The sequence below is a fragment of the Chrysochloris asiatica genome, unplaced genomic scaffold (genome assembly GCF_000296735.1).
Source record: "Chrysochloris asiatica unplaced genomic scaffold, ChrAsi1.0 scaffold00103, whole genome shotgun sequence".
Classification (NCBI taxonomy): Eukaryota; Metazoa; Chordata; class Mammalia; order Afrosoricida; family Chrysochloridae; genus Chrysochloris; species Chrysochloris asiatica.
In genome coordinates, this window is record NW_006408621.1 from 8816896 (window position 1) to 8826544 (window position 9649).

At 39.4% G+C, this 9649-nt stretch overlaps 2 pseudogenes; one reads left to right on the forward strand and one right to left on the reverse strand.

Annotated features, from left to right (window-relative positions):
- Positions 1-6131, reverse strand: part of LOC102831630 — an 18421-nt pseudogene extending 12290 nt beyond the window's left edge.
- A 265-nt stretch (positions 6132-6396) lies between these two features.
- LOC102832009 lies at positions 6397-6676 on the forward strand (annotated as a pseudogene).
- The last annotated feature ends 2973 nt before the right edge of the window (positions 6677-9649 follow it).

Genomic DNA, 9649 nt, shown 5'->3' on the forward strand with positions numbered 1-9649 from the left:
GCTGCTTCCGCGAGTGTTGATAGTTGATCCAAGAAGAATGAAGTCCTTGACAACTTCAATCTTTCCTCCATTGATAAGAATGTTGTTTATTGGTCCAGTGGTGAGGATAAAATAAAATAAAATCCTCATATTTTTATTAATAGCATTGAAATATTACATGTACCAATTCCTTACATTTATATTTCATTTTATAATATTGAAAGCACATTTACATACATCATTAATTGGATTCTCATGATAACATTGAAGGTATTATTATTATTCTCCATATTTTAGATGAGAAAAACAAGTCACAGAGAGTGAAGTACTTGCCCAAGACAACACAGTTAGTCAGTGATGAAGTCAGGACTTGAATCCAGTCTTCTGACATGGGCCTTTCCTGCTCTTCTGTATTATGCTGTATGTTCTGCTTCCTTCTGAGGACATTGTTGTTGTTAGGTGCAATTGAGTTGGTACCGAGTCATAGTGACCCTATGCACAGCAGAACGAAATACTGCCTGATCCTGGGCCAACCTCACCATGCTTGAGTCCATCGATGCTGCCACCTGGCCAATCCATCTCATTGGCGGTCTTCCTCTTTTTCTCTGACCCTCCACCTTACCAAATATGATATCCTTCTCCAGTGACTGGCCCCTCCTGACAATATGTCTGAAGTTTGAGATACAAAGTTTGGCCATCCTGGCCTCCAAGGAGCACTCTGGCTGCACTTCTTCTGAGGACATTAGGGACCATTTTCTCTTATTGCATCTATGATGTTCATTTGACCTGTTTTAAAACAATTCTACCACTTTTCCCTAGTATATAATTTTTAAAAACTCAATCATGAGACATTTTTCTTGGTACTGTACTGCTTTTCTTGGTCATAATCCGAAAGATGAAAAGCACTTGTGTTAAGTTTTGGTTATACACTCTAAACAAGATGTGGTCAAATTATTTCTGGTCTTATAAAAATTCTACAAGTTAGATTCCCTACACTTAAAAACCTAAAGACTATTTATTCTTTCAAAAGCTTTTCTATATTTCCTGATAAGGTTTTTTGGTGCATTCACATAAAGAGAGAAATGTGTTGCTAACATAGCATATTACGTTACCAGTTGTTGAGTCAATATCAACTCATGCCCACTGCATATAGTGTATCTGAAAACAAGCCACATGAAAGCAGTTTGACGTCTTTCTGGGTCTTGTATAGAAACACAAAACAATATTATTTGCTGTTTGAGGCTTTGGTTTGATTCCATGTGACAGTCTCATCATTGTGCTAGAAAATGATCTGAATGACATCATTAATGGGGAGGAGTGACTCAAGCATTCATAACCAAAGGATGTGGACATGTGTTAGAAGAAAAGAAAACACATTTTTTTCAGAGAACTTCGGGTATATGGATTATGGAGTAAAAGTGTTGAGATAACTTTTTCAAAATTATCCTTTATAATTTTTCAGTTTGGGTTTTTAATAATATAGGAGCAACTGGAAAGTATGAGAAAAAGCCACGACTAAATTAATAAAATCTAGAAAAAGACTGAGGAAATTGAATGTTAGGAAAGATCAAAAAGCAATTTAGAAATAAGCGAGTGAGTTAAAATAAATAGTCATTATGATTAGGGGTCCTCACCACAAATACCCTTAAATTTGGGAATTTTGACCTTTGAACTTTTTGACAATGAAAGTAACTGATTACATAAAAAGTATATGAACTGTACATATGAAGATTGTTCATATGAAAACATTTGTTGCATAAAGAAACAGAACAGTTTTGCATAAACAAAAAGAAACAGAACAGTGAACAAGAAAAAGAAGCATATTTTTTAAGTTTTTTTATTTAAATTTTTAAACATGGTTGTAGAAACTATGTTGCTAAATATTAGTTACTGCTCAGACTTAGGAACTATAACTTAGGTATTGTTGCCAGTGTTATGTTGTAGCAAATTACTTCTCAACCTCTAAAAACATAATCAGTTATTGTACATTTATGCTTACTCTAACACTAAAATAAGGATTTTAGTATCTGAAGTAAAACACATGTGGCTACAGTAAAGTTTTCCTTGAGATAATGAGAAGTTTCAGAACCCTCCATTTCAGCACACTGGACTTAAAACCACATCTACCTTGGAAACTCATCCAGGTGAGTGCCTTTAGCATCACAGTCATCACACTCCTTGCTTTCTCTCTATACCTTTTGTGACCCAGGGTCTGCATCCTCATGATACCACATTGGTGACACTAATAGTGCTTGGGAACCAACAGGATATTTTGGAATCCTAGCATTGCAGATCCTTCCTATTTGATTGGTGTAAATAAGAAAAATTAAAGCAATAACCAGAACGGCATGTGGATCTTTGGCTTTACTCTGATATGGAAGTCACAACCTTAGGGGCACAGGTAGTATTTGAGGCCAGGATGGCTAGTGACTGAATGCCAGATCTGCTATTAGTAGCACCAAAAAAAAATTTTTTAAAGTTTTTATTGTGAATTATGTGGGTTAACATGGGAGAACATCAGTTTTATATTCATTCTATCATATTTCATTTCACTGTAATGATTACAACCCCCTCCATGCATCATCAAACAACCAAAGTGTACACCCCACAGGCCTGGCCCCTGGCCATCAGCACACAGCCCCTCTCCCTCTCTGAGTCCAGTGTCTCCAGCCACTCCATCTGTCCACATCATCGTCTCTGCCTCCATTTCTGACATCACTGCCTCTCTGGTTAGTGTCCTGCACTCTGCTCTTCTTACTTGATGGTCCCAGGAATCTCCGCTCCTGGACTGCAAAATCAGTCACTCGCCTCCTTTTGTTACAAAACACCTACCTTTATATTTCCAACCCTCACAGTCAGTCCTGATAGCAATTATTCACTATTGTACCTCAGGAGTCTTGTCCCATCTCCTTTCATTAGCTCCGTCCCAACAGGTTGGAAATCATTCAGTAGATATTCTACCTTCCCCACCCCATCTGAAACTAGGCTCCCTCTTGAAAGCTTGAAAGCCAGCCACTTGTTGCTTTTGGGTAGCTAATATCTAAGTTGCCCATCCCTGTCAACCCTGTGTACCCATGGTGTGGGAATGACCCTCACTGTAAAGATTTTTTTCTGAGCTACTACATCCATAAGTATAGGTAAAGTTCATCAAATTGTAGTGGGTTACTCTTTTTCTTCTTCTTCTTCTTCTTCTCTTCTTTCTTCTTCTAGTTGAGTTCTGATCATCCAGCCATTGAAACCCAGTCAAGTGGTACTATCTGCAAGTATGAGTGTTCTTGTGCATCTCCCCTCACTTAATATCAGCTGGATGCTTTGCTCTCTGCTCTAGTCTTCTGTGGCCATGTCACTGCCTCTGGGCTCAGGAGTCCGCAGGTCTTGCCATATTGCTGGCCAACTAGGTCTCCACCCATGTTCACAGGAGTCTATTGAATGTGGTCAGACCTAGCTCCCAACTTCATTGCTGTTTTTCCCCCTCTTCCCTTTATCCGTGACCAATGTGGTCATCAGCCAGACCATATGCCTGCTCGTTAATTCTCCTTGAGTCTTAGTCTTGGAAGGGGGTTTGTCCTGAGGGGACCTGACCACTTGCCTTGATGGCTTCCAGGCGAACAGCTTGCTTGTTCTTGTAGTAGTCAATCAGACTGCCGTTATTGTTTTTGATTTTTCCTGCCAGTCTTTCTTTCATGAAGTATCTTCTGTTCCCAGGCTGGTCTATTTGTCTTTTCAAGTGGAAATTTCCCACCTCAGAGGATTTTGGATGGGGTTCAGGATTCCACCTATGGTCTCATGCAATGCAAAGGCTCCACAGGAAGCCTCTTTCACTAGCACCAACATTTAATGTGGAATAATTTTCCTGAAAAATTAAGTTCCTTCTTAAACAAGGACTTAAACCAGAAGTTTAGAAATACATATAAAGTAGTATCTTCTATTTCTTGAAAGAAAGACCAACAGAAAACACACACACACACAAACCAGACTGTTTGGCTGTTAGAATATCAAGCAAGCTGTTTGCCTTGGAGCTATCAAGGCACAAGAAAAGTCAGCTCATCAGTGTAAACCCCTTCTAAGACTGAAACTCAAAGGGAACATGCGACCAATCTTGTATGCTCATTGGTGACTGCCCTGGTCTACTTGTGAGTGGAAATGAGGGGATGCAGCAATGAAGGTATGGACTGAATTTGACCGTGTTCCATAGACACCTGTTAACCTTGAGATGAGAGAGAGAAGAGGAAGAGTTGGCTGGTCTGAAGTTTAGGGAGATGTGTGGACTCCCGAGACCATGGACACTGACCTAGCCACTGGGGGCCAGAGTTAAGACTGAAATGGCCAGCTGGTCTAAAGTTGGGGGGAGGCATGCAAGAACTCCCAAACTTGCAGCTAGTACCCATTTGACCTAGCTTGGATGGCTAGCTGACCAGAACTCGACTAGATGAAGATAAAGAAGTTTGATACAGGGAACAAGTGTAATTGCTAAAATTTGATGAACTGGATCTTTGCTTATGGATATAGTTGCTCAAAATGCCAACAGTAAGGGAAGGATTCTTCATTTCAAGGGTCAAGCTTGCCTCCTCAGTATACTGAGTTGTTAGGGACCAGAAACTTAGACATTGGCTATCAAAAATGGGCTATCAAAAAAAAAAAGGGCACTAAGTGGCTGGCATACAAGCTTTCATGAGTGTGCTTACTTTCAGAATGTGGGGGGTAAGGTAGAAGCCCCACTGAATAGTTTTCCTCTTTTCCAGATGGGTCTGGTGAAAGGGGATGGGGGATAGTGGGGATAAGGTTTTATGATTCAACTGTGAGTAATTATTATCAGGACTAATTGTGATAATCACACTGTAAATGTAGAAGATGTGTAACTAAAACGGGGGGATAGTTAAATCTTTTGTTTCAGGAATTAAGGACCTCAGGACCATCAAGAGGGAAGAGCATGAGTGGCACATGGGATCCTAAGCCAGAAAAGTGGTGACAACAGAGATGGTGGCAGAGATAACCACATGAAGCTATACAGCAGCTGAGGACTCTAGGCCAATGGATTAAGAAAGGCTGTGTGCCTGTGGGCAAGCAGGAGGCTGGCTTAAAAAATGTGCCCTTTGGACATTTCAATGTATATGTACATCACGGGGGTGGGAAAAAGGTAGTAGAGGTAAATACTGTTAACTGATGGTACATGGAGGGGATTATAATCATTGAAACAAAAATCTGATTTGTTGAATGTAAAACTGATAATCTGTCCTGTAAACTTCCACTCAATCCACTTAAAAAAAGTATCAGTCAATTAACATGGTTTCATCAATGATTCCCCCCCTCCCATCTTGCAATTGCAATATCTGTTTAAAAACCAAACCAAACCAAACCACAAAAGCTCTTGGGAGAGAAGAGGCAACATTATACATCTCAAAATTAGATTGCGAGTTTTACATTACCAGTGTCAATGATAACTTATTAGCATGATTAGAACAGATTTTTGCATCATCGGATATTTTCTTCCACATACAGGAAAGCAAATTCCAACTTTTCATTTGTAAGTCTTGATTTGAACACTCTAATTCCTATATCTATTAGGATTTACTTATTCTTCAAGACCCAACTCAAAGAAAAGAGGTTAAGTGCATAGTATTACCTACCATAATAGTTGGAAATCAGTGTAAATATTCTACAACAGAGGACAATTCAAATGAGAGGTGGCATTTTCCTATTCTGGAATATTATGCAGTCATCTTTATTGTATGCGTGAGTTGGCAATATGGGGAAATGCTCATGACACAAATTTAATTGAAAAGAATGGAAAATAAAAGTGCATATGAAATCTGAACTCAATTCAGACATATACACAAAGAAAATATAGCAGAATTCTAACACTGAATTTTGCTGGGTAGTGGGATATTAAGTGACCTTCTTAAAGACAGTATTTTTCAAATTCTCTATAATGAGTTTGTAAATTTTACAGTTATGGACCAAGCCTAATATATCATATTAAACCTATTAAGAGATACAACTCGAATGTTTCTTCTCTGATGTCTGTCTATGCACTTGCTATTTGACCTGCATGCTCCACATAGCACTATGTAGATATATACCCTTAGCCATTCTCCACACTGAGCCAGAATGATTGACCTAAAAAGTAAGTCTTTGTGGACCTCTGAGGGCATCCTGAGTGTTGCCGCCAGCGAAGCAGCCCAGCCCTCGGCTTCTCAGGCAGCAGCAGGCCTCTGGGTCAGTCTTTGTGGAACTTCCCTCCTCTGGGTACGGCTGTAGGTTGGGTTGCTGTGCTGTGATCCATCACCTTCTCCTAAAGATGAGTTCTGACTCATAGCAACCCCGTACAGAGTTTCTGAGGAGCAGCTGGTGGGATTGAACCACCAACCTTGTGGTTTGCAGTTCAGTGTTTATCCTACAGCACCACACCAGGTAAAAATGTATCCGGACTTATTGCTACATCTGAGCACCTTGATTAACTTGCTAAAGGGATGTCACAAAAAGCACAGCATCCTGAAATATTGGGAATTATTGCAAAGATCTTGATGGGAAGATGAAAAAAATGACTAAAGAATGAGTGTACAGAAAAGAGGACCAATAGCAGGGAGCCTGGCAACTTCATGCAGAAGAGATTTTTAATCCTCCAGAGAAGTCTGGGGAATGGATTATATATTCACTGGATGCCTTGCCTGAGAGATGGCGTAAGACTCTTGGTTGATTGTTGAAAGAATCCTAATTTAATTGATCTCGTTATTCTTTGATTGGAAAATGTGACCCACTTGTGTATATGAAGAAATGGGAAGCCTAGGATTCTGGGTATTTGTTGAATAGTAACAGTACCTAGCCCCTGCATGTTTCCTTCCCATTGTCTACAACTAGCTAACACTGAATAACTTATCTTAGTCAACAACTTATTTTACTCAAAAAAAAAAAAAAAAAAGGGGGGGGGGAGACCCAGAAAATCATGTTGTTTTTAAGTGCCATCAAGTCAGTTCTGATCCACAGCGACCCTGCATAGGGTTTCCAAGGAGCAGCTTGTGAGCTTGAACCACTGAACTTGAGGTTCAGACCCGCTTTGCAGTCCAGTGCAATAACCCACAGCCACACCAGGACCCCCGGACTGCCTCTTGAAACTAAAATAGGCAGGAAACCTCTTCTCTAGAGCTTCTAGAAAGGAACACAACCCTGATGGTCTCTTCATTGTAACCTAGTGAGACTCAGACTTCTTGCCTACAGAACTGTAAAATAATAAATATGTGTTATTTTAAACGATTAAGTTTCTGGTAATTTGTTACAGCAGCAAAGAAAATAAATACAAATAGAATAAAGGAATAAAGTACAGATACATGCTACAGCAGGGAGTCCTGGTGTAGTGTGGGTTAATGCGCTGGACTGCACAATCGGTTTGATCTGCAAGGTCGGTGGTTCAAGCTCATAAGCCACTCCTCGGAAACCCTATAGAGTCTTTGTGGACTCTATAGGGTTTCCGGGGAACTGCCTCCGTGGCACTTAACAACAACATGCTACAGCACGGATAAACTTTAAAAGCATTATGCTGAGTGAAAGAAGCTAATCACAAAATCCCACATATTGTATGATTCTCTTTATGTGAAATGTCTGGAATTGCAAGTTTATAAATACAGAAAGTAGATTAGTGGTTGCCTAAGGTTTGGAGAAAGGAGCTCTGGTAGCATAGTAGCTACCAGTCGGGCTGCCAACCTCAAGGTCGGCAGTTCGAAACTACCAGCAGTTCCGCGGGAGAAAGACGAGGCTTTCTGCTCCTGTAAAGATTTATAGCCTGTGCAGGGTCACTATGACTCGGAACCAGCTCCGCGGTACATAACAATAACAACAACAACAACAACAACAAGGCTTGGAGAAGGATGAGGAATGACTGTTAATGGGTGCAGGGTTTTTTGATTTTAGATGATGAAAAATGTTCTAAAATTAACCATGCTACAACTCCGTGATATAATAAAAGCGATTACATTGTATACTTCAAATGGGTGAATTACATGGTATGTGAATTATGTCAATAAAGTGTATACCTATTCATATGTTTGAATATAAATGTGTATATATGTATATGCACACACACACACACACACACACACACACACACACTTTTGTCGTTCTATGCTGAAAACCCTTCAGTGGTTTGGATAAGATACAGAGCCTTAGCAAGGCACACAGTTCTCATTTATTATCTACTCTCTTAACCACTCTTCAGCAAGTATCCCAGGATCTAGACAGACTACATAATCTGCAGTTTTTCTCATTTTTTTTTTTTTTTACTATAATGTTTTGCTTGTCTTATTCCTTTTTCTGAATTTAGTTAAGAACTCACCTATGGGACCTTCCCATAGGTTATGTGCCAGCCCGAAGATTATATTAGGTGCCCCTTGGTAATTTCTTCTATAGTTGTCTGTTTCCTCTATTAGATTATAAATTTTTAAAGTCTTGTGTCTTATTATTAAGAGTTAGTATAATGCCTGGCACATGATGTCACTAAATTTATTTTAAAAATTTATTAATGGATGGATGTTTTTATTAAAATACCCCCATGTGTTTTATTATAAATTGTTTGTTTGAATCTCTATCTCTATAATAGATGAGAGTTTTTCACTCTTACTCATCTTTTTTTTTTTCTTAAATGTTTTATTGTGAACTATATGACAGTTTACATGGGAGAACATTAGTTTTACATTCATTCTATCGTATATCGTCTCATTGCCATGGTTACAATCCCCTCCATGCATCATCAACCAACCAAAGGGTATACCCTGCAATCCTTCCCCGGTACCCCCCAGGTCTTCAGCACACAGTCGCTCTCCCTCTCTGGATCTAAAGGCTCCAGCTGCTCCATCGCTCCACGTCATCATCTCTGCCTCCATTTCAGGCATCACTGCTTCTCTGGGTAGGGTCCTGCTCTCTGCTCTTCTCCCTTGATGGTCCTAGGGACCTCCGCTCATAGACTGAAAAGTTAATCACTCCCTCCTTGCTATAAAATGTCTATCTTTACATTTCCAACCCTCACAATCAGTCCTGATAACAATTATTCACTATTGTATCACAAGAGACCCGTCTGTATTTCATTGCATCAGCTCCGCCTAATCAGATTGAATACTCCTCACTGGAGATTCTCCAGGCCCTCTGGATCTAGGTTCCCTTTTGAAAGCTTGTAAGCCAGTCACTTCTTGCCTTTGTAGCCCCTCGCCCCTCATTTTGGGTAGCCATTGTCCAAGTTGACCATCCCTGTCTACTTTGTGTGTGGAGGGGGTGGGAATGATTCTTCTTACTCATTTTTTTATTCCTTGGGCATATAACATAATTCCAAGTAGTCGAATGGATGGGTGGATGTTTTACATAGTTATTTTCAGGCCTCTAACAAATATATTAACTATGACAATCCAAAAACAGTTAAGCCTTGTTGATTGTGCATTTTTACTTTTTCAGGACAATCACATTTTAATGACTTTCTGAAAGCTCCAAAATGTTTTTAACAACATGACAGTGTTTGCTCACATATAGTTATATATCAATAATTTAGTTGATCTAATTCACAAATAAATATTTCATTTTGCAAAGAGATGTGACTTGTACAATAATATGCTCAACTTGGTTAAAACTGATACATAAAGTTATTTAGCAATTGAGTATCTTTCTCCAAGAGACATTCATTCAAAACAAT